Below are 25,022 nucleotides of genomic sequence, written 5' to 3' on the forward strand. Positions count from 1 at the left end.
GGAAGACCTGAGATTTTGCCTGACTCCTTGGAGAAACCATAGAATCTGGCACAGCCCTGGACTAAGTAGATTAATCTTTTTATTGTTATACCACCTGGTGAAGGCCTTCCAAGAAGTGTTATATATGCATTGAGTAGATGGTCTCCTGCTGGCCACAATGGTGTCTATCACCTCTTTGTTATAGCCTAGTTCTATTAGACTTTGCCTCTCAAGTGCTGTGTGGTCACACAGAACCATTCTGGCCGTGGGTGAGTGGCTGGGCCCTGGTGGAGAAGGTCGGGGACTGGTGGTAGTTTCCATGGTTCCTGAATAGACAGTTCTACTAATGTAGGAAAACTATGGTCTCCATGGCCATTTTAGCGTTATGACGATGATCTCTACCTTTTTCTTCCGGATCTTCCCCAGAATCTTGGCAATAATCGGGAGTGGAGGGAAGGCATGAAAAAGTTCCCAAGGCTATGGAGCTGTCAAAGCGTATATCTGCTCTGCCTTAAAGCATTGGAACCTTGTGAAGAAATAAGGTACTTGCTACTTGGTAGCAGAGGCAAACAAGTCCACCATCGGCTTCCCAAATCTGTCAGTGATTTGCCTGTTGAGCTCCATCACAGAACCTAATAAGGGCAAAAAGATTTCCAGGACAGCCATTACCTACACAATAAAACAATGCATAATTCAAGTATATTGATCCATCAATCTACAAGTTCCAACAGGCAGAACGGCCCATTCAGTAAGAAGCGTGGCCACCAATACCACCCTAGACAGACAAGCATCAGTAGAAGAAACTCTATCATGGTCTTTGATATCCACATTCATAAGACTTTAAAAGATGAATACCACCTTTTCAGCAGATGCAACATTTGAAAGGAGGATGTTACAGAATGTTGTAGATGCATAAGATCTTCCAACCCACACAGAAAAACACCACTTTTGGATGTCCCATGTTTGAAGATGCCCTCCCCATCAGAGCAAGAACGAACCTTGATTATTTACCATGAAGGTTCAGAATCTTGAAAAGTAGATTAGTTGTTGTTGAAGGCATTCATGGCCAGAATCAACTGGCTGTTGTGAGTTTTCCAGACTGTTCGGCCGTGGTCTGGTAGCTTTTGCTCCTAATGTTTTGACCACATCTATGACTAGCATCTTCCAAGGCATGTCATGGTAAGGTGCCAGTCATAGCTGGGAGCAAAATGTTAGGAGCAAAAACTACCAAACCATGGCTGCAGTCTGCAGCCTGAAAAACCCACAACAGCCAGTAAATTAGTTGAAATTTTGGTGCTGCTAGCTAGCCTAAAAACTGCGCCCCCTGCAGGCCAAAAACAAAAAACACTTAAAAATTCAAAAAAACTACAAACAGGGGGCGGAGCTTTGGACATGTAATGGGTGGGTTGAACCTGAGGAAACCCCCCCCCCCCTTACCTACGTCTTTGGTCAGGAGAAAATGCTACTAGAACATGACCATACAGCCCGGAAACCACACGACACTCCAGACCTAAAATAGCCGATCCCCTTGTTGCCTCGTCCACCTTTTGGACCATGAAATTGTCTGCAAGGCAAGTGAGGAAATTGTTGGACCTGGTAGTCTGGACAGAGTTTGACTCCCAGCAAATATCTGGATAACTGAAATCTCCCATTGCTACTATTTCTCTTCTTTGTGAAAGTTTGGTCAACTGCTCCAGGAAGGCATCACCCAACACTTCAGTTTGGCTCTATTATAGACCCCACACAATGAGATCACTGTTGTTTTTCTCCCCCTTCATTTTTACCCAGATGCTTTCAACCTGGTTCCCAGGATTTAAGTCATGGAATTGTACATTCCTTCGCAACAGAACAAAGCATGCCAGACCTTTTTTGTTGTAGAATGCTCTGCCTGGGTCCCAGTGCCTACCCAGCCCTGCTCCCCCCATCTGTTTGAAAGTAAAAATACATTTTGGCATAAATGCTTTTGTATCAAAGTACCATGTTCAATAATGCACAAATTAATGGTTTCGACAAAGCAGTGCATAAAAGGAACTAATTCTCATATTCAATCGGGATAACTATATTCTAATGCGGAAACATACAACTTCCTCAACTGCTGCACCTCAACTGACCGAACTATCATCTTTATGTGCAGCAGTTTTGCAGCAGATCATGTTATTTTATTTATTTATCTTTATTTTATTAAACTTTTATGCTGCTCTTATGGGTTCTGTGTTACTAGAACATCTAATGAAAATACATCCCACTTAGCACAGCTTAGAATTTCTACAGCTATGTTTTAGTCTTTAATACTTCTAGATTACCAAAAATGAATGAGACCCTTGCCAGAGTTCTAGCTGATTGTCATGTCAGCCACATGTGGTGCAGTATAGTAGGAAGGAAGACAGCATACAAATATTCTCAATAAATTTAGTAGCTCATGATGTGCTATTGTCAATTGAAAATACTCAAATGTATGAATACTTCCTCCAACACATTTTCACAAATTACATTTGCCACTTGCCAACCTTGAGGAGGGGCCTGGAGTTCAACTACCCTCACATCAACTGGATAAACGTGCTCAAATCATGATATAGAAATGCTATTTCAACACATTGTAAAAGTCTGTGCACTGGAACAGTTGCTCACGCAGCCAACTAGAAAGGTGGTGACCTCGGATTTGGTTTTGAGTGGGACTCAAGACCTGATGTGAAATGTAGATGATGTTCACCAGCTAGGAACAGTGACCACAATGCTATTAAGTTCAGAATTTCTTGCAAATGGAAAGTTACCCCTAAAGTCCAAACAGTGAAATTTGATTTCAAAAGTGGGAACTTAACAAGAATTGGGAGACTACTTAGAAGGAAACTGAAGGTAAACACAAAAGTGACAAATCCTTACAGGAAGATTAGAAGCTACTTAAAATAGCACTAAATGAAACCCATGTAGAATGCATTCCACAGGACAGGAAAGATATTGCCAAATCTAAAAAGATGTTTGCATTATCAGTAGGCCAAGTCAAAAGTCAAAAAGAGAGAGTGGAAAGATATTTTTTTTTCTCCTTCCAGCTTGAGGGCATCCAATTACATTGGTGGGAATCAGGATACACAAAAGGAAAAGGGCAGACAAAAGACAATAGTTATTTACTTGATGAATAATAAATTGTGAATTTGGTGCTAAAGGATTCAGTAATAACCACAGGCACAGATGGCTTTAAAAGTGGATTAGACAAATTCATGGAGGTTGTCTACCAGCAGCTAGCCATAATGATCAGTCATAATGAAAAGAAAACCTTCACACTCTGAGGCAGTAAAACTCTGAATTCCAGTGACAGGAGGCAAAATCAGGAGAAGGCCTCAGCAGCCTCTATGCCCTGTTGTTGGCTCTTCAGGGTAATTGGTTGTCTACTGTGTGAGACAAGATAGTGGACAAAATGGACTACTGATCTGACCTAATGGGTTTTTTATTACATTTCTACTAGGGGCTCCGTCCCACAGCTCTCTGCATTCCCTATTATATAACAGTCATTTGAATAATGAATGAGTGGCAGAGCTGTATTTGCCTAGGGACATGGGATACCCATGTCCCCGGGCACCCCCATTTGGTCATGTGGGGGGCGCAAAAATGTCAGGTTTGTGTTTTTGTATTTTTAGTATTTTTTTTAGTTTTTGGCCTGCATGGGGCACAGTTTTTAAGCTAGCAACAGGGTAACTTTAGGAGACTCTCCTAAAACCACCCAGGTTTGGTGAAGTTTGGTTCAGGGAGTCCAAAGTTATGGACTCCCAAAGGGGTTGCCCCATCCCCCATTATTTTCAATGGGAGCTAATAGGAGATGGGGGCTACATCTTTGAGGGTCCATAACTTTGGACCCCTGAACCAAACTTCACCAAACCTGGGTGGTATCATCAGGAGAGTCTCCTAAAGATACCCTGAAATTTTGGTGCTGCTAGCTTAACAATTGCACTGCAGACAGCAGGCACCCCCCCCCCAAATTCCCCAGATTCTCCTTTTAAATCCATCCCCTTTGGCATGGACTTAAAGGGAGAATCTGAGGTTCCCAGTTTAAACATTGAAAGTGATGCTGTTTCAGGGTGGGAAAGAATCCACCCCCAAACAGCATCACTTTCAATGTTGTTTTAACTGGGGACCCCAGATTCTCCTTTAAAATCTACCATAAAGGGAGAATCTGGGGTCCCCAGTTTAAACACCATTGAAAGTGATGCTGTTTGGGGGTAGATTCCACTGGAGGTATTTTGTGAGAGATGATGCTGACATTTGTTTGGTAAATTTTTTGCTGTGGTGATTTGTGAAAGATTTACATGCTTAATACCCACTTGCACTGGTTTGGAGCTGTTTCTCAGGCTAACAACCTACCTCATAGGGCTGGTGTGAGGACAAAATTAGGACAGAGAGTTGGTGGGGAGAGAGCCATGTATGTTTTGCTGGAAGTGGGAGGTTTTTTGTGAGCTGGTGAAAAAAATCATTGTTTGGTCATGGTGGGGGAGGGTGGCTGCCCATGGGGAGGGTGGCTGCCCAAACGGAGGGGTGGGACACCAAACTCAGGTTTTGTCCACGGGCTTCAGTTTGCCTAGATACGCCTCTGATGAGTGGTTCTGTCTCCTGCCAAAAGAGTTGCAGGAACACCAGTTGAAGCAACAGCAACCGCAGAATCATAACCAAAATGAACCTTCATTTTGCCACTACAGTTCCCACCATCATCCTGAAGTTGGTGGCCTGTTATTAGAATCCTAGCTTTATTTTTCCAAGGGGTTATGCCTATCACACACAGAACACAATGATGCAGGCAATCCCCTTAATTTAGATCACTATAATTTCTATCATTGCTCAGAAACTATGGACAAATATTGAATCCCCCAGCCTGGGTAAGGGATTTTGGAGTTTATATGCTGCAATTCCTTTTGTGCTTATCACCTCCCATGATCATCCTGATGGTGGTGGCCAATTTTGGGAGTCCTAGCTTAAATTTCTGAGAAATTTCTGAGAAGTAATGTGTGCCAGGGGCAGAAGGATCCTTTCATTATCATCATTTGATGTTTTCCCAGAATGTTGACTGATCTCCAGATTACAGAAATCAGGTCTCCTGGAGACAATGGCAGCTTTCAGGAGTGGGCCCTATGGCACCACATGCGTGCTGAGCTCAAGCTTCACCCTCTACCTCCAAATCTTTAGGAATTTCTATGCTACAATGGGGTAAGCAGCCCTTTCACAAGCCAATTGGGAGGGAGCTGATTCAGAGGTGGGATTCAGGGGGTTCCGAAGGTTCTGTAGAACCTGTTGTTCAAATTTAAAATATTACTTTTTAAATACTTAAAATATTTTTATTAAGTATTAATATTTTTAATACTTAAAATTTAAAAAGTGATATTAAAAATATTTTTAAATACTTTTTAACAGTCATTATTTGGATCCCACCACCATCAGAACCTGTTGTTAAAATGTTTGAATCCCACCACTGGGCTGATTTATATACTGTTATATACTCAACATAATGAGGGAATAAAATAGACTGCTCCTTTGTTTAAAAATCACAGTTGAGCACAATAAGGAAAAGGGTTTTAACGCCCCCGCCCCCCCCTTTTGTCCGCTGTGCTGGAATTTCTTTGAAAGTTTTTAGCATTCCTAAACGGAAACTTCGCCTTGAATTCCCATCCACCGTGCATTTCCCGGCCGCCGCCACTGCACCTGCTGGCCAGGGGAAACCAGACAGCCCCAAGGCAGCCGCTGCAGGCTGCACCGGCGCTTTGCCTCCCAACACCTGCAAGAAGGAGGCGGCGACAAGAGCTGCAAACTCGATGCGGGTGAGTGAAAAAGTTCGCGCGAGTCGCTTTGCAGCCATTTCCGGGTTGGGAGACCTTTCCTCGCATCGATCCGAGATCAGGTAATGCGACCTACTAACAGCAAACTTGTGGACCCTGGAAAGACAGTGACAGAAATGAGAAATCACAGCCAGCTATCAGATTTCTCGTTGCTTTATCTGCTGGCGGCTTTCAGGGTTTCCCCTCTGGGATGCCTTGCTCGGGGCCGCTCCTCCTTCACCATACGGCGGCGGAGGAGGCGGTGTGTTAGCTTGCTTAAACTTGGTTTAGGAAGAAGATACTACTTCTCAACGCGGGCCGTCTCTGGTGGGGAGGGATATCAACCGATGTAAATCATGCACTATTGAACTGGCATATAAAACGCCTAATCATTTGATGGTAGCACTTTACACAAGCAGTAATGACAAAAGGTTAACCAATCTTCAAGTCTCTTTTCTTCTGTGAAAGATCACCTGCTTAGCAACGTCGAATTCACCACTGTTTTAACTTCTGGCGGGGCATCTGTTTTGGACGACAGGTAGCAATGCAAAAGGTGAAGCAGCTCCGTGCTGAGAAAATACGCTGCTGTTAGATCTCTGCTTCCAATGTATAATTAAAACCAGTTTTGAGGCCAAGGTAGTGCTTGAGATTCCATATTTTACTAGAGTTCTGTCATTATCTTGTTCCTGTTCCAAAACAGTCTGGGCTACAAAACTTGAGCGTTGTAGCTTTTCCTGGCATTAAGGTAAGTGATGACAAAGGCTTTGCCTGAGTGTGCAAACTCTAACTAAAGGCATAGGAGTATGGCCAATGCAATGGAATGAAGGCAGCAATCCTGTGTGATAAATGGTATGACTTGGTGTTGCCGCATAAGTTTCTTTAGCGTGATAGACCGAAAGTTACCAGGTGTTATTCCTTCTGTCATGGCATCTCTGTTTTGCAGAAAGCTTTTTTTATGTTCAACCTGTAAGGTCCCTCTTAAGGTAAAATGATGTAATCATATGCTTATCTCCCTGGAAGTTATAGAATGTTGTCCTATTGTAGAAGAAACAAAAAGGAGATGTGTGGCATTCTAGAGACTAGTGTTATCTTTTGTAGCCCAAGTAAGCTCGCTCATGCAACTTTCAGTCTGTCTCTAAGGTAGCAAAATGTTCTTTTTCATTTATGGTTGGGTCTGCTGCCAGGATGCAAAGTGTTTCTTTGCAAAGTGGGGGTGGGGTGGGGAGAGAAGCCATTCAGTGAGCTCAGGTCTTGAAGAGATTTGAATCCGAGATACAAGAGACATGGCTCATTATCCAGTCATAACCCAGTGGCTTTGAATTCTAATTTGTTAAAACTCCTCTTGAAGCTTTTAAAACGTTATGACTTTGTGTTAGGTAGGTGGCAAAATCATGGTGTTAAACCCACTGGGTTGGTTTGTTTTGGAATATATTTTCTGCAAGATTCGTGGAAGCAAAGCAAACAATCTCTTTGAAGAATTTTGAAACTTCTCAATGCTTCTTCATGGTTAATTCTTTCTTATGTCTTGTTGTTGCTGCTTTGAACAAAAAAAATGATATATTGTGTGTGCTGACCACAACCTGATTATGTATATCACTGGGAAGACTTCTGCGTCCCAACAAATTTCTGTCTCACATGGGTACAGAGGCAAGCTGGGAAATATGACTAATGAAAAGCTCAGTAACCAGAAGGGAAGTAATAAATACTTTGTTTTCAGATCTCATTAATTCCAAGAACTCTCTCTTATTTTATACTAGTCTTGCTCCAAGGACCATATGTGGTTTCCCTACACCAGCCTTGTGAGGAAAGTTAGAGTGAGGGAGAACTACTTGCCCAAGTTTACGTACTGAATAATTTCACTAACAGCACCAGCTGTCATAATTATAAGAACTTCTTGAAGATAAATGTCTGTAACTATCAACATGAAACCTTGGTCACTCTGATAAGAAGGAAAACCAAACTTGTTTGATGCAATTTGTTTAATTATGTGCTAACAAAACATGCAAAATATCCATAATCTGCTGGTTGATGACACATTGTCCTTGGATATTTGAATAAATTGCCTGACCCTATCCCAATATGAAGACTATTTGATAAGAACAACTTTTATCTTTTTCTTTGATTCACTGTTCATGTTTTAATATACCATCTAGGCCGCATTTAAATGTTTGATCAAACCCCAATTAGAAATCCAAATGCTAGATGGTCCAGCAAACCAGGGGTTGGTTTGTTGAAAGGAAATGGGGGATTCAAATTATGGCTGTCAGCTTATTTGGTACTAATTGTGCACTGGTTTGAAACATTTGAATTCACAAACGATGGTTTGTTGCGTAGCTTTGCCCCTTGGGCAGTCTGGCCAAAGAGATGGCAGTGTAAGGAGGAAGTCTTCTCCTTGAGGAGGCAATAAACTTAAATAAACCACAGTTTTATCATGAAAGCTGCATGTGACCTTAGAAAGGTGATTTTTAATCATCGTGAGAGAAAACAATGCAGGCTGATAAAATCCTGGAGCCAAATTCGGTAAGAACCAGAATACCTGTTCAAATTAACCTATAAAGATGTTTCTTCTTTGGGAAAGGATAGTATTCTTGCACCACACATCTAAGCATTTTCACTATGGAGCAAGCCTTTCTTATTGGAAAGCATGTTATAGATTGCTCCTTTAATTGAACTGCAATCCAGGCTGCAGGCCAGTACAATGACATTAATTCTGATGCACACTGATTTTACTATGTTTAACATGTGATTGAGCTGTTGTCTTGATGAGGAGTTGTGTGGATGGAGAATGCAGTTGGGGATGGTCTTAATTGTTGTGGAATAGTAGTTTTCCAATGAATCTCACCAGTGTTAAAGTGTGTTTCTTTGAACTGAAGTATATTTGGGAATGCAGTTCTTATGTTGGGAGGATGAAATCTACTATTTACTACTATATTTTTTTTTATCCCCATTCCTTTTTGAAAGCTTTAATAGAGGCATGTCTTACCTTTTTGCATAGTTGGTCAGCATTGCTAAGAGAATATGCCTATAGCCTTTATGCTAAAGAAGAGTTCGTTTTTAAACTCCACTTTTCTCTTCCGATAAAGAGTCTCAAAGCGGCTTACCATCACCTTCCTTTCCCCTCCCCACAGCAGGCACCTTCTGAGGTAGGTGGGGCTGAGAGAGTTCAGAGAGAACTGTGACTAGCCCAAGATCACCCAGCAGGTTTCGTGTGAAGGAGTGGGGAAACAAACCTGGTTCTCCGGATTAGAGTCCACCACTCCTAACTATTGCACCACATTGGCTCTCAATTCTCCTGCCATGCCTACATGATCTTCTTCTGGGTCTAAGGTGGAAACTGTACATGTATAATCTTAGATCCTAAGTAGGTGCTTGAAAGCAATGGGCAGGACTCTTTCAGAATTAAAAGTTGCTGAATGTCAGGAATATAATGAATAATCAATTTAAGTTGGAGGGGGCTATTCAAAAAAGTATACGGTTTGGCTTTCTTTGCTTGAGACATCTGGTGGTGTGTTTGCCTTCCTGGTATAGTGGTTAGAGCATGGTTTAAATCTCTGTTGGCAAAGCTTACATGATCCCCTTGAACCAGTCACACACTCTTAGCCTAATGTTCTTACCTTAGTTGAGGATAAAAAGGTGGGGGGGAAGAGTGATGTAATAGCCTGGGTTGCTGTCCTAGAGGTCCTTTATTTGTGCAAAGAATTAGTCAGACTGGCCATGTGATCCTTTTCGACTCTGATTATGTCCTACGGTCTGTTGTATTCAGATAGGCAGGCTATTCTTGAGAAGTGATGTTTATTAAGACATGGTGTATGTGTGTATGAATAAAAAAGCACAGTTTTATAGAAAATCTGCACTAGTTAATGGTAATGGATGAGATGTCTAGAAAACTCTACTTTTATCATGTGTTGCATGATTTGTTGAAATTAGGGTCAATGGGGGTGGCATTATTGTGAATAATGCCCAAGAGAGGCAGTTTTCCTCATCTTGCCATAGAGCTGTACCGATTTTTAGGAGAATATTCGGTTCCTTGCATCAAAATACAAAGAGTGTTCACTTGATTAAATGTTGTGCAACTTAAGGATAAAAAGTGTTCATCATGTGGAATGCTAAAATCTAGCATTAGGTTTCTGAACTGAACAGTTGGTGACATGGGGTTTTCAAGGAAAGAGATGTTCAGAGGAGGTTTGCCATTGACTGCTTCTGCATACAAATCCTGAACCTCGTTGGTGGTCTCCCATCTAAGTACTAACCGGGTGATCTTGCTGAGCCTCTGAGATCTGATGATATGAGCTTGGGCTGGGGCATACTGGATGCAATATAAATAAAACAGCTAAAGGGAGAACAAACTTCATGGTGGTATAAGATCCAGCTAATGAGACTGAAGTCCCGAGCTGTTAGACAACTTCTTGCTATGCCTTTACTTTCAATCTGAAATATTCTGCATTTGGAAGGGGGCGTTGGCTTTCTTTCCCTCCCAGAACTAAAGAGTCTTTTATTTTATTTTACTTTATTTGTACCCCACCCTCTCCCAACCAAGTTGGGCTAATGTAACGTGCCAAAGTTTTTTTTAAAAAAGTGAACTTCACTGCCAGCTGTTGGGGAACAAATGAATGAAGAACCGAGACTGTAGAGCTGAAGTGAGCATGCCCTAGCACATGTGCCAGACAGTGGCATGCCAAACCGTTGTCTTTGGGCTCAGGGTCAAGGTTCTTTGCTCAAGCAACTGAAGCAAGTTCCCTGAGACACTGGAGCAGGTGACACAGGAGAAGGTAACAGGTGTGACTTATGCCTGTCATTGTCTCTGGACTTTTGCAGCTCCCAACTAGGCTTGAAATGTGTCCCTGAAGTGCTTTGCAAGTACCAGGGAAGCTCAATTTACACCCAGTATTTCTGACTAAGGACACCTCCCCACTTTGCTAGTGCACCTATACCTTCACTAGTAGATGTGTTTTTTTCAGCGCTCATGCCAAAATGATTGCTTACCCCTTCTATGAAAGTGTAATTGGTTTTGTAACTGTGGTACTAACTTTAAATTTATTTGATCCATTTTGGGGCAGGGATCATGATGAGGCCAGAAATCGCTGTAATTGTTTTGTAGTTGTTTTTATAAATGCACCTTCATATGATAAAATTAAACATGGAATTTCTTACTTCAATTAAAGAAATGCCTTTTCATACCATTGTGCCTCTGTTGCCTTACATGGGAATGCATTTATGGGCAAGTCAGTATTGAAAGAGATCTTGTCTTGTGGGAAGGTTTCTTTGTAAAAATTAGTTATGCAAACTCTTGCCCTTTATTCCCTGTAGAAGCAGACCATGTTGTGTTCCTGAGTACATAACGAAGATGTATCTGTCATTGCTTATAGGTGTGTCAAGCTGCAAAGGAGGAAAATCTGATTAGAGGTAATAATTGAAAAGGACTTGATATTGCATAATACTCAGTTTAAATATCAACATGACAGTTCTGTTCCTAGAAAAGTTGAGAACTTAGATGCCATACTAGTTTTGGCCCCCTTGTAATAAAGTTGTGGTTTATCTGTGTACTTGTTCTGGTGTGGCAAAAGAGCACTTCCATCATGAAGAATGCAGAATATATTCAGAGAATCATATCTTTTTTCTGCTCCCCTGCCCCCAGATTGTGGCTGCATGTGACTGGCACAGACAGGTCGAGCAATCTTATGCTTAGGTCAGTCTTTCTTATTTGTGTTATGGCCTGATGTGGGCAGAATAGCATAGTAAGCCTGTTCCTGAACAATGCCACATCAAACTGCAGGTGTAACCAGAAAAGAGGAGTTTGGATTTATACCCCCCTTCCTTTCCTGTAAGGACACTCAAAGGAGCTTACAAACTTCTTTTCCTTCCTCTCCCCACAACAGACACCTTGTGAGGTAGGTGGGGCTGAGAGAGTTCTGAGAGAATTGTGACTAGCCCAAGGTCACCCAGCAGACTTTGTGTGTACCAGCGGGGAAACAAATCTGGTTCACCAGAGAAGACTCCACCACTCAGATGGAGGAGTGGACAATGAAACCTGGTTTTCCAGATCAGAGTCCATCTGCTCTTAACCAATAGCACCACTGCCTGATTGAACATTCCCTCACACTTGAAAAACAAAACACTAGAAATTTAGAAGTCAAACAAATGTTGTATAAGCGGTTATCTTATTGGTTAGAGTATTGAGAAATATCTGGGAGACCCAGGTTGGCATCCTCATATTGCCGTGGAATCTCACTGTGTGATGGTGGGCCACTCATATACTGTCTAACCTATATCCTCTCGAGATATGAGGATAATTATATAAGTGGTGTGGTTTCTCCATTGGAGAAAGAATTAGGATATAAATATATTAATAAATTCAAATCTACATTCCCCAAATTGCTGAGAGAGGTAATGTGCAGCAGAACAAATCAAGCTGCCTGGTACTGAAATTGAACATTGGTCTATTTTGTTTACTGTTGTCTGGCAATAGGCAAAAGTGAATGGGGGGTTTTCTCAACACCTGCTTGAGAATATTTTTAGCTGAAATCCTGAGACCTTTGGAATGCAGAACAGGTTACTCTGCCACTGAGCCTCTACGGTACTATCGTTGGGACAGCCCAGGAACAGATTTAACATGAGATGGGCCGTTTTGACAAAACTGAGTTCTAAATTCATACAGGGATGTGGGCAAAATTACTGCAGTCATAATCAGATCAGTCATGTGTGAGCTTCACACACGCACTGGACTACCTGTAAGAATCTAGGTGACTATTTGAGATTCTGAGATTCTACTCTTCTTTCTTCCCCATTAAGCATTAGTGATCTTGTCAGAGCTTCAGTCCTGTAAGAACATAAGAAAGATCCTGCTGGATCAGACCAGAGTCCACCTAGTCCAGCACTCTGCTACTCGCAGTGGCCCACCAGATGCCTTTGGGTGCTCACATGCGGGATGTGAAAGCAATGGCCTTCTGCTTCTGCTGCTCCATTTGCAATCTCAGATCAAGGAGGATCAAGATTGGTAGCCTTCTCCTACATAAATCTGTCCAAGCCCCTTTTAAAGCTATCCGACTTAGTGGCCATCACCACCTCCTGTGAAGAAATGATTCCTTTTATTAGTCCTAATTCTTCCCCCCAGCATTTTCAATGTATGCCCCCTGGTTTTAGTATTGTGAGAAAGAGAGAAAATTTTCTCTCTGTTAACATTTTCTATCCTATGCATAATTTTATAGCATTCAATCATATTCCCCCTCAGACGTCTCTTTGATATCCTTTTTGAGATATGGTGACCAGAACTGAACACAGTACTCCAAGTGTGGTCGCACCACTGCTTTATATAAATTCTTAGCAGCTCCTTTGTGTGTGTTGTGACCTCTGTTTTTGCAAATTGTTGCCTTTTAGGTCCCATTGTTTTCACCTGAACTTTTACAATAACCGTTGAACTAATATATAGGTGTGTCGATATATAGTTACGGACAGCAAAACTGCAACTATTCTTTGCCCGTGTGCATGGGAAAATCCACTCAAGGAGGAGTTCTTTGTTTACATTAGAATCCCAAATAGGTGCAGGACTTGTGTAATTGGCATTACTTCTATTACAGTGGCTTTCAACATGTGGGTCAGGACCCCTTTTGAGGCTGAATGCCCCTTTCACAGGGGTCACCTAAGACTCTCTGCATCAGTGTTCTCCTTTTGTAAAATGGATAAATGTTAAAGTTGGGGGTCACCACAACATGAGGAAGTGTATTAAAGGGTTGTGGCATTAGGAAGGTTGAGAACCACTGTTCTATTAGGTCATAGCTGTGAATATACAGAAACCGTCTTGTTTTATTGTGATCTTCAGCCTGGTTAGGATGGTCATCTTTGCCTCTCGATGCTGGGTGTTCCCAACAGCTGTTCTCCTTTTGCCCTTTGTAGTAGCAGTTAATGTTGCTTGCTAATAAAAGTCTGCTTTGCTATAAACTTTAAACATGAATCATGGGGTGGAGGAAGATGGTTTGAGGGCATTTTGATCAATGATATGTGGAAAGGAGTGAGCCTCCTGAGTGGAAAAAAAAGTTGCAGATTCAGTTTCTTGACATTTCTGTTTCAATCTCCTCACAGTTGTGTTGTGTAGTGTACTTAGTGGTGCCCTGAATGGAGAGCTAAATGTGGATAAGGATGGACAGAGAAACTTTTTTGTGTGAACTAATTGTGGAGCTATATAAGCTGTCATGCCCCTCAGAGGCTTTTGTTATTTCCCCATTAAGTTTCAGTTTCCCCATAGCTAGCATGGTTTAAGTTCATTGTTAAGTCTTCTAAGGGAGAGTATTTTAGTTAGCCCCTGTCCCTTTAAGACATTTCCCAATAGGCAGTTTCCCTCTTTACCCAGCAATCCTCTGTTTTAGCTCTTGCCAGTCAGTCAGAGCGAGATGCCAAGGGTAGCTGGAGACTGGAATATTCGTGACGTATATGGTGATATATAGAGCACAAGTTAAGGCTGACAGCAATTGGAACTAGACAAAGACTGAGAGAACCAAAAGGAAGCAAGACAAAGTGGACTTTCTTGAAAGCAGCCAAGAGAAGACACAGTCTACAGCTTCAAATCTGCTCAAGACAGGCAAGTACTCTGATTTAGATAGACCCAAGGGAGGAGTTAGGTTCTTGATTCTTTTAAGTAATAAACCTATTGTTGAACTGTTGAACCTGGCTTGTGTCTCCCCCATTCTGTCCTAGCCAAGTACATGGCACCAAAACCAGATTCACTTGGGGAACAGAACATAAGCCCTTTCAATCAGAGTTACAGGGCAGTCATTGATAGAGCACAGCAGCCAACCTTGAACTAGTTGCTATAGTCATGAAAATATATCCCTGCTCAAATCCTATCTTGTAGTTCTGCTATTGCTCGTTGCCTGCCTTAATGGTACAAGTATATGATGATTGTAAGACCTTCTCCACAAAGACCCGAGAAACTTAATTTTATGACTCTGAGGAGAGTTTTGTTAGCCACCTATGTGTTCCCATGGTCTTTAAGGCAACATGATTTAGCAATTAGTGTTGACTAAGATCTGGGAGATCTTGGTTCGACTCTCCACTCTGCTATGAAAGAACACTGGGTGATCTTGGGCAAGTCACTCTCTCTCTCAGCCTAACTAATTTCTCAGGAGAGTTATTAGGATAAATGAAGGCGCGCAGAATGAAGTTGTAAGCTGCTTTTGGGCCCCATTGGGAAGATAAATTAGGTATTAAAATCTAAATAAAAATATTTCAGAGGTTTGTGACCTTGGACCTTGGTTGCAAGTCTTTGTGCCTTGGTTCATGCACATAAAATGGAGAATAAAAGCTATCGCCTTCCTTGAGGATGTGCAAGGATGATGTTGGGGAGCTCAGATGCATCTGATTAAGATCTCCTCCATGCTGCTCCTCATATGTTGTCACCTTTTTTGTTTTGTTACTATAATGGCAATGCCCATATGGCTTGTTAAAGCTTTTCTCCTTAATGAAAAACCCAAAGAAGTATTATTTATTGTTTTTATTATTTTATTAAATTTGAGCCCTCCTTATTTCCCAACTGGAGTCGGGCTCAGCGTGGCTGAAGACTCAATACAAAGTCAAATACAGTCAAAATTAAAACATTACACTGTAAGTTCTAAAAACAGCGCTGTGTTGATTCTTAATTAAACTATGGTTGCAACAGCAAAATATTTAAAAAGTAAGCCCTCCAAACCAGAAATCATTGAAATATAACAATTTCAAGAACAATCCAGATCTCCTGAAATGATCTCTTCAAAATTCGGCCCTGCAGTTTTCCCTGAAAACAAGAAGGGAAGGTGCCTTCCTGCAAACCCCCAGGAGGCAGCTTTCACAGATAGGGACTGCTACAGAAAAAACCCACAATCAGGCCAGGCAGATCATAGCAATATGAAAACGCTATAGAAATCAATAATGAATCTCTTTGAGCTGCCATTTACTGTATCTAATATTTGAAATTGAAAGGGAGCATCAAAGCGCAGGTGACTCATTTTCTAGGCAGAGGTCTTTTTGATGCAACTGGCAGATTTTTAGCCATGTTACATGAATGCAATTGATGAAAGGGTGAGAGGGACACACTCTTTGAAACATGAAACGGAAGCAAATGAGTTTCTTGATAGTTCAAGGAAATCTGACTGAAATCCATTTGAGGAAGTGTGTGTATTTGCCTGTGTGGTCTATTTTGAGTCACTGAGATTGGTTTATTTGCATGCAGCTCTTTAAACCCTATATTTCCTGCACTGTATTGTGTTAGATGTTTCTCAGTTAACCTTTACCTATTCAGCCACACATGAATACAGGTAGTGATGTCACATCTTGGTTAAACTTTTTTTTAACTGACTTGTCCATCTAATTAACAAACTGTAGAGCTATGTAAAGGATCTTGTATACTGCTTGCTCCCATTCAGATGCAGTCCTCTTGCATCATAGGTCAGTTCTTTCTGTGGGGAAGTATTAAGCAGAATGCCACAAGAAATAAACATCCCTGAAAGAGAGCACATAGAACAGTGAGGATCTGGTTTGCTTTTAAAACATCCAATAAACCAATATGCGTGGCTGTAGATGCAGATCTTTTAGTTAGACTGATGGAGCAGATTGAATTTATATCATTAGAAATTAATATGCATATATAGGATTAAGTATTATTTGATAAATGTTAAGTAAGGTAAAGTTAAGATAAGCTATAAATTGTAAGTTTAGGAAGGAAAGCCATAAGTTATAGGTTGTAAGCTAAGATGGAATATGAAAATAGTGTTATTTTTTTAAAAAAAGTTTATAAAAGAAGGTTTAGGTTTTATTTGTTTAGAAAAGTTATACCATAAAGTGTTTAGTTAAGTTGCGGTAAGTAGAATTGCTTTACATTGTTAGTATTAGATTTAATCTATCTGAGATCTTTATACCACTATTGCAAAAGTCATGACTTGCAATTTGTTTTCAAAGGTGTTGATTAGGAGAGGGCTCCAAGGCCATTTTAGATCATGCAAGATGTTAATTTCATCTGTGATTTCTTTTGCGGTCAGGTGGACACAATACAAGTCTACCTTTTTCTTGATAAGACACCAAAAGTGCTATGGCTATGAAATTACTTTACTGTACATTATGACCTTGAGTGGGACACACTGTCTATGAAGGTATTTTGACTGAAAGAATCCTCATGATTTATACTCTGTTTAACATAAATATGTAAGTTCTGTCAGTGGAGGTGCAGCAGCTAAGAAAATTGTATGCTTCCACATTAGAATATAATGCAAACAAATATGGGAATCCTCATTCATTTATATGCACTGTCTTTGTTAAAACCATTATTTTGTGGTTTGTGTCCCGGATAGCATGTTTAAAGTTTATAGCAAATACATTATGCCAAAATGTATTTTTTCTTTCAAGCTTTCAGACAGATGTAGGGAGTAAGGCTAGGTAGGCACTAGGACCCAGGCGGAGCATTCTACAACAAAAAGTGTTGACATGCTTTGTTCTGTGGTAAAGGAATACACAGTCTACCAACATATTTATGTAAAATGGAGTATGGTTGAATGTGAAAACCCCACCTTTGCACTTGCTTATACCTTTCCCTTTGAGTCATGTGATGAGACTTCAAAGGCGTATGTTAAAGATGGGCTGGAGATATCAACTGTAATGGTGTGTATTTGATTAACGACTTTTTTTGTTATGTAAGGAGAGCACCTTGGGCCATGGGTAGCTTCTGTTAGAACAGGTTCCTCAAGGAACCTTGTTCTCTTTTGTTATTTTTCAATAAACTTTTTATTTTCTCGAAACTCACTCTTGGACTCTGAACTTAGACTTATTTTGGAGCTTCTGATCTGAACTGGCTGTAACAAGACTTTCCAGTGAAAAGTGATTTGGAACTGTTTAAAACTGAAATATAAGACATTATGTGAGTATTGGAAGCCTGTGGATCTTACTGTGCTGGAAGATGTGTACAGTAGGAATGGATATTGGCTCTTAATATTTTCTATATTTGTTTGTAGGGGGAAGTCTCTCACTTGACGAGGCGCCATGTAGAAATCACTGTCTTCAACAGTGCTTCAATAATCTATAAAGGCCTCTTGCAAATCAGGAATGTGCCACTTATGGTCCTGATTGAGTACCCCTTTGTAAGTTCTTTCAGCTTCTTCCACGGCAGGAATGGGGTCTGTCGTTCTAGTAAACAGCTATGTTCAGCATGCATGTTTGAAACTCAGCTGTGGCAATGATACAGTAGTAAATTCAAATGATAAGAAATGTTAAATATAGGCATGCCTCCCCTCCCCCATTCTTCTACTCCCTCCCCCACAACAAGATTGTGCCCTCTCTGACTGGATTGTATTACCTATTACAACTAAGTGGATGCTAGGACCTAAGTGGAACATTCTAAAATAAAGATGGTCCAGCATGTGGCAGATTGAGTTGCAATTTTGATTTTTTTTTTCTTTTGGTGAGAGAGTGTAGTGATGACATTATAATTCTTGTTTATAGAGCAGGATGGGGAGGGGTGACATAAAATCTTTTAAAAATTAAGATTGCTCCATTTTGTTGCCGAACGTTTAAATGTAGTTCCAAAACCTGGCAAGGTTGAAGTACCTAGCCTAGATTATATAACCATTTGGTATAAGAACTTGGAAATGAATTCGGATCAGGTTCTCTGGCAGCCTTTTCTGTGCTTAAAGGTGTTTTTTTTTAACACTACAAATATTATATTCCAATGATGTTTAATCAAAGATTAAGCTGGCTCAAACTCAGATCCTCTGCTGGGGTTTTTCCCTCTCTTGTCCTGATTCCCACTCAAGTGTCTGTCTTCTTAGCTCTCATTTTTCACATGACTGATAACTCAGTGCTTTCTCCTCTATCCCCTGGATTTTTTTAAAAAGTTCCATATTTAATTGTCCTCATTTTCTATTGAAGAGCATGTAATGAGAGCAAATGATCTTTCCTTTGACAAAATCAGCGGCACTTATTTGTCTTAGAAATTGAGACCTTTATCTTTGCTCAATGTGTGTAATCTCTGGTTGTGTCCCGGATAGCTTGCCCTTCATAAATTATCTTTTGTCATGTAGATGATTCTAAAATGTTATTTAAAAAAAATTCTGTTCGTATTTCAGTTGGAATTTTATAGCAACTGACTGTAATGAAAGAAGGAAGTAGAATCTCTGAAAAGCCCAGGCACTCCTGCCCGAGCATATATGTACGCTGGTATTTGTACCTTGAAGTTATGTTTGTTTTTGCTGGGCAAATATTATCTTTGAGGGCTGCTTTGGAGACCAGCAGGGGAAATAAAGAGCCTTAAGAAGCTCCATGAGACTCTTGGTTATCCCATCAAAGGACTCCCGTGTGGTGGTCTTCCTCATGGCCCTGCAATAACACTTCTGCTCTTTGATAGCTGTTGAGACAGACAAGAGTAGCTTCATTTCACCTTATAGCCCTGAACCTTCCAAACAAGCCTTGACATTTCACATTAGTTTTAATTCTTCCATTGACTGAGCATTTGCTGTATTGATTTCAGTGCTGCTATTAGTGATGCTGATGCTTCTTTCTTTCTTTGCTCTTCAGATTGTTGGTTTAACCAGCAAATAGCCACAGACTTTTTATAGGCTTTGGATGAGAAGGGTTGTGTTTGTGTGGTCAAAATATTTGCTAGGAATCAGATACAGCAATGAATTTTAGCTTCTTGGAGCCACGATGGGGGACTGGGTTTCTATGTTAGTACTTTGAATACTAGTTTTTGAAATAATAGGCCCCTTCCGCACATTCAGAATAATGTGTAACCCCCATGCCCAGAATGGATTGGCCCAGAATGGGTTGACCCAGTAAGGGGGTGGAGACTCAGAGCAGCAGAAAGGCTGCAAGAACTCTTTGCAGAAGACAAGGGTACCAGACTCGGACCTTGATTTCTATAAGCCCTTAACACCTTGTTAAGGTAATTGCAATATTGTTGGGAACTGCTGGGAAGGTAGTTGTTGTTTTTGCTATGTTGTAAATGTTGGAGTTTATTGTTTCAGGGTTTTCTTTTGTGGTTGTAATGGGTGAGAGTTCTCCTGGAGACCTTCATCATGTTGCAACCTGTTCATCAAGCCCTTGGAGTCTTCAGGAGCCAGCCAACTTGCAAAGAAGAATTTGGACTTGGCAATATCAGTAGACTGTAAATAGAAGGACTTGAAATGCAACCTGAACAGGACCTTGAATTGTAACGTTAAATGTTGATGTTTTAAAAGTGTTAATTGTAAAGAAAAGTAAACCATTTTGTTGTTTAAAAATTGTTGTTGCAACTCATTCCAAGTACTTCCCCACAGAACCCACAAGCTGAGGTTACAAATGGCGCCCAACCAGCGTGGGGCTTGGAAGTGAGATTGCAAATATAAATTGCTTGTAATGGAAGTGTGCAGCAAGTTGGGGTTTGATCCCCATAAAACTGTTTTGTTATGTAAGTTCAAGAGATGTTGCTGTGTTAATTTGTAGCTCATGATTCTGTTTGGCAGTTGCATGAAGGGAGGGGATTCCAGTTGCAACCCCCCATCCCTTCTGCAAACTAATTGGCTGAATCGCAACATTTGCTGGAAAGTTTTGCAAACTTCCAGTGCAGCTAAGTTTGGAACAGTTGGAAATCCTTGCAAGGGAAAGACAATGTTCTGCATTCAGATGCACCAAATGTGGTTCCTCCAAGTACAGGAATCTCTGTACCAGACTCGGACCTTGATTTCTATAAGCCCTTAACACCTTGTTAAGGTAATTGCAATATTGTTGGGAACTACTGTTTAAAAATTGTTGTTGCAACTCATTCCAAGTACTTCCCCACAGAACCCACAAGCTGAGGTTACAAATGCACTTTCAATCCACTTTCAGTGCACTTTGCAGCTGGATTTTACTGTGCGGAATAGTAAAATCCATTTGCAAACAGTTGTGAAAGTGGATTGAAAGTGCATTATTCTGCATGTGTGGAAGGGGCCATAGTGTTTCCATGGGCACAGCATTCAGACCTGTACAAATGTATCAACTGTTCCTCTGCACCAGAAAACCAACCTCCCTCTCATTGCTGGTTCCAGTACTCTGCTCTACGTTTAATACTAGAGGGAGGAGTTTAAATCTCCACACCTGACATGAGATGCCCATATTTTTTAGAAGCGATGTGTGAGGAGGTGGTTGGGGAAGTATTCACTATCAGTTAGAAGTTATTGTCATACAATGCTGAAGGAACTGCTTCTGATTCCCAGTTCCTTATTCAATAGCAGTTTAAGCACCCTGAGTAACAAACTAAAGTGTATACAACTGCATTCCTAGTCATGCCTCACAATGGCTGGCAAACTTCTTAGAGATGCTGTAGAATTGTCTGCAGCCCAAAGCTCTATTTGTTCTTAAACAATAATCTTTACCAGGCTAATACTTAGGAATAAGGAACTGTGCAGTTCATACCACTGAAACATAATCTGTGAACCACTTCAATGGTCTTCACAGACATCCTTCCATCTACCCATCCCTCCATGATGACTTTATACAAATCAAAGCACTTGGGAGACACAAATTAACTTCAGCTTCATGTTGTAGGTTAATTAGCATTCTATAAATCCTGTTTATCCCAGGGATTTTCTTTCGTTGGAGTATGTTCATGTGTTAAAATAGAAATATGTACATTTCGCCCTTACTCCATGACCAAGAAAAAAATAAAGGTATTTCAGGGATCATGAAAGAGATTCCCAGATAAAAAACTGACTGAATTGAGGCACAGTTATGTTTCCCAGCCCCACCCTATAACTTCGCAGTGGGAGAGCAAGTGAGTAGGATTGTTTTGTACTTAGCATGCAGAGTTGGGAGGTGGAGATGTGCAACATCTGTGCTTTAGGAATTAGAACAAGTTTTGTCTTAAGGAAATTAATCCCTCTAGAAAGTGGTTTGACTGTTAAAGTTAACCCTTTGAGTCTCATGCTCAGTTTGGCTGAAGAGCAATCTCTGTTTTTCAATCACTATTGCAGCAGCAGAACTGCAGCTGATTTGCCTGAATGTTCAAAACAGGGTCTCATACATGTGCTTGGGCATCAAATTTCCCATAAGCAGAAATGGGGATTAATTTCTCTCAGTCAGGAAGGAGATGGATGGACAGTAAGCAGGTATCACCTGCACACTCCTCTCTGTTTCGTTATGGAACGTGTTAAAAGGTTAATCTTTCCAGAAAGGGTGAAGTTATGGCACCAAGCACAGTGTGAGAAGCTGTGTGTTTAGGAGCCCTCCTGCTTTTAATTTCAGCAAACTGTTTTTGACCTTTTAAATCTATCCTTCTGGAATGTTACAAACAACAAGTGAAGGGTTCTGTAGGCTGCGATGTCTACTTTCTTACTCTCTCCTAGCTTCACATACAAAGGTCGGGAGGAGGGAGGGAGAAATCATGATTAAAGTGACTATCTTCTTTTCTTTTCTGAAAGGATTTTGAAATATTGGATTTGACTTGATCAAGGAACATTAATCTTCCTCCTGAGCTAATCTGGCTCCTTTTGACTCATGATGGGTCTTGTGGGCCTTTAAGCAGGAAAACCTCGCAAAGCCAACTGATTGATTGTGCTGATAAAAGATGGCTAGTACAAAGTATACCTTCTTTCCAAAAGGAACAGTACTGGATGAATGGTCTTTGAAGAGGCAGTAACCATGCCACGCACGCTGCCGTTTTCTCTTACCATGCACTGATTCTCAGAAGGGTCCTCCTAGTTCTTCTTCTGCTGAGCTCTCTGTTCAGAACAGTTGCTTCGGCTGCTGCAAGATCTTAGATAACTATTTTTTACTTGGCACTGTAGGCGGAATGCTAGCGTAGCCAGGAAGCCCCTGGTTTACATTTCACTGCAGCCAAGCAATAATTGAGTAGCGCTGAGCTCTGTCTCTTACACAGGTGAGAATGTTGGCCTACATTAAAGATGGTTTCTTAACAATTAATAAGATAACGCATTTTAAATACTTTGATGACTTGGGAAAGGTGCTTTTATAATTGGGGCTAAATGTGTTTTAGGTTTTAAAAGGTCTTGGCTGTTCTGTCAGGGCTGAACATTAGAATATGTGAAAAAAGAATAAATGAAAACTCCTAAAGTGTTTTGAGAATACATTTCTGTAACTCGGGGGTGGGGTGTGTCCCTGCTCTTACTGTTGAGTAGCTACTGACATGTTGTCCATCAGGAGATCATCAAAGAATCCTGTTTCTGGGTGGCTGTGAACCCTGGCATCTTTCCTTTTGGAAAAATTCAATATCTGTAGACATTTTTATAACTTTTCTGGTAAGGAAGCAAGTTGTGTTAACGGGCATGGAAAACTGCACTCTGGATCCATGTGTTGAATACATTTTTTGAAAGATATCATGATTCTTCATCCGATGATTTTTCCCTCCTGTAACGTTTCAAACTGCCAAGAGCTAATTCCATTTGATTTTTATCTTGTCTGAATCAGCAGTTAGATAAACTGGGTAAGATGTCATATAAACTGGGTAGGATGAATAAATAGATCCAAGTTGGTCATTATCATAAACAATAAACTGCTACGAGATGGAACATCCTGGTAATGAACCCGCAGCCAGTGGGCAAGATGGACTCACGAAGTGTGTCCTGCCCACTCATTGGCTGCAAGTTCACCTCCTCGCATTCCATGCCTTAGTGACCCTGATCCTGGGTGTTGGTCTCAGCTTGCCTAGGATTGGGCCTCCTGCCTCCCCTCTCTGCTCAGCTGGATTGCAGCAGCAACCCATGGGTGCATTGAAGGCCTCCCCCACCTGCAAACAAGCCCACACTCACCTGGTCGCCTCACCACCCTCCCTCCAGAAATCACCTTCCCCTGTTCCCAAAAACCCACCACTGGTGAAGCATGGCTGCTGATCCTGGGAGACCTCCCCCACCCTGCATAACAAAGTCACCCCCAAAAGCAGCCAGCCCCCCCCAGACTTAACTGATCCTCCCACCAGCAGCCACAATCTCTGACATTTACCTCAATCCTGCGCACACACTGGTCTCTGGAATTGCTGCTACTTTTTTATAAACTACTCCAGGTGTATTCTGACTTCCCTGCCCTTTTGATTAACTCATTTCCTGATGTTAGATAACGCTTGTACCCAAATAAGCCACCTGTATTACTTGTTTAAAGTGAGTTGGGGTCCTGAGTCGGGGTCCTGAGCTCTGACATAGCAGCTTGGTGAAATCTTAATTTTGTTAGTAATTACCAAAATTCTGTCACTGCTGATAAAAGAATATTCTTACCTGCTCTTACATTCTGGTGCAATGCTATTTTGCTAAGGTTACTGGCGTGGCATGTTTTACTTTGAAGTGTGTATGTAAATGTGGCATTTTGCCTTGCTTCCGCTTATTCCTCCTCTTCTGGTCACCAGATTTTTCCTCTCTGCTGGAAAAAGTTTGCCATCTTTTCCATGACACTCTCTATGGTCTAACTCAATCTTCATTCCCAAAGTGAAGCTCCGAAAGGCTACCTTGCCCTGGCTTAGGTCCTTCCCTTGTTACTTTAACTTCTACCCCTCTTTTTTCACTTAGGTAATACAATAAAGTTCCACACATGCTGACAGTACTTAATACGTATTAATAATTTCCCTCTTTGCCTCTGTCATGGGATGTTTTATCTGTTAGGTTCTGAGGCTTTAAGTTAGTCTTTTTACACTCCCTCTGTGTGAAACTGCCAGGTTCGTCTTCTGGCTGGTTCCAGTGACTGATTATCAATAAACACTGTGGTGATGTGAGCATAGCTTGCGACCTTACCTGAGTGCTAATCCTCTTCCATGTCATGTACACCTCTAAGGCGTCACACAAATCTTTCCTGTTTTCCTTAAAGGAGAAACGGCCCAACTAACTGAAAAACGAAAGACACCTGTAGCTTCTCTGGCTCATTCTGAAGAAGCCTTCCAAGTAGGTACTATTCTACTTTTCTAAAATCATGTATACTCATGTTGAACTAACTGATGCATTCTGGGACTTTTTTCCTTCTGTAGGCTTCTTATATATTAAAGCTGAGGAGATTGGTCCCACTTCTGTAAAACGATAAATAAATAAGATTGTGGTGGTTTGCTGGCTTTCCACCCATGGGAAAACCTTTCTTCCAGTTGGTCTCACTAAATTTTAACAACATATGAGTTACCATGGGGATAAAATGAGAAGAATTTTAAAGGGTTTGGAACTGTCTTTCAAAACATGAATGCGTTTTGTTTTGGTGCAAGGGGGAGGGATTGCAATCCTTTGCACATACATCTATAAACCCCATGGAATAAAATGGGACTTAGTCTGTAGAATCATGCATAGGATTGTA

The 25,022-nt window shown here is 41.0% G+C and overlaps 1 protein-coding gene across 1 annotated transcript in view; it reads left to right on the plus strand.

Annotated features, from left to right (window-relative positions):
• The first annotated feature begins 5,767 nt into the window (after positions 1-5,767).
• The window catches only part of CRACR2B (calcium release activated channel regulator 2B), a 37,749-nt gene continuing 18,494 nt past the window's right edge, over positions 5,768-25,022 (plus strand). The window contains exons 1-2 of the mRNA XM_048483376.1: positions 5,768-5,857; positions 24,552-24,629. The gene's annotated coding sequence lies outside the window, so the exon portion shown is untranslated. The remainder of the gene's footprint in view (positions 5,858-24,551; positions 24,630-25,022) is intronic.

The sequence above is a fragment of the Sphaerodactylus townsendi genome, linkage group LG02 (genome assembly GCF_021028975.2).
Source record: "Sphaerodactylus townsendi isolate TG3544 linkage group LG02, MPM_Stown_v2.3, whole genome shotgun sequence".
NCBI classification, from domain to species: domain Eukaryota; kingdom Metazoa; phylum Chordata; class Lepidosauria; order Squamata; family Sphaerodactylidae; genus Sphaerodactylus; species Sphaerodactylus townsendi.